This window comes from Trichechus manatus, unplaced genomic scaffold, assembly GCF_000243295.1.
Source record: "Trichechus manatus latirostris isolate Lorelei unplaced genomic scaffold, TriManLat1.0 scaffold00275, whole genome shotgun sequence".
Taxonomy (NCBI): Eukaryota; Metazoa; Chordata; class Mammalia; order Sirenia; family Trichechidae; genus Trichechus; species Trichechus manatus.
Genome location: NW_004444211.1, coordinates 1,113,744 through 1,114,657, shown reverse-complemented (window position 1 = coordinate 1,114,657; position 914 = coordinate 1,113,744).

Sequence of the window (914 nt, the reverse complement as noted above, 5' to 3'; positions counted from 1 at the left end):
AAGTCATCTGCAAAGGAAAGTCAGTAAGACTAAACTCAGACTACTCAGCAGAAACCATGCAGGCAAGAAGGCAATGGGATGACATATATAAAGTCTTAAAGGAGAAAAAAATATTGCTAGCCAAGAGCTATATATCCAGCAAAATTGTCTCTCAAATACGATGGCAAAATTAGGGCATTTCCAGATAAACAGAAGTTAGGGAATTTGCAAAAACCAAATCAAAATTACAAGAAATACTAAAAGGAGTCCTCCGGTTACAAAATCAATAACATCAGATAACAAAGCAAGACTAGAACATAGGACAAAGCAACCAGATATCAACCCAGCTAGGAAAGTCACAAAAATAAATCAAAGTTAAAACATTGTAAATAGGTAGACAGAGATGTCAATATATAAAAGATGATAACATTAAAACAAAAAAGAGGGATTAAAAAAATGTAGTCATAGATCTTTCATATTGAGAGTAAGTCAAAACCATATAAAGAAATAAAAGATTGGTATAAACTTAGAAAAATATGGGTAAATATTAAGGTAAACACAAAGGAAACTAACAATTCTACACATCAAAATGAAAAACAAGAAAAACATAGACTCAGCAAATACAAAATCAACAACAATGATACAGCTAAAAGAAAATACATAAAGAAAAATGACTCAGCACAGAAAATTATGTGGAACAAAGAAACTGTCAACAACACACACACACACAAAAGACATCAAAAGGACAACACTAGACTCATCTCTATCAAGAAAAACACTGAATGTAAATGGACTAAATGCACCAATAAAAAGATAGAGAGTGGCAGAATGGATTAAAAAAAAAAATCTATCTATATGCTGCCTACAAGAGACACACCTTAGACTTAAAGACACAAACAAACTAAAACTCAAAGTATGGGAAAAAAATATATCCA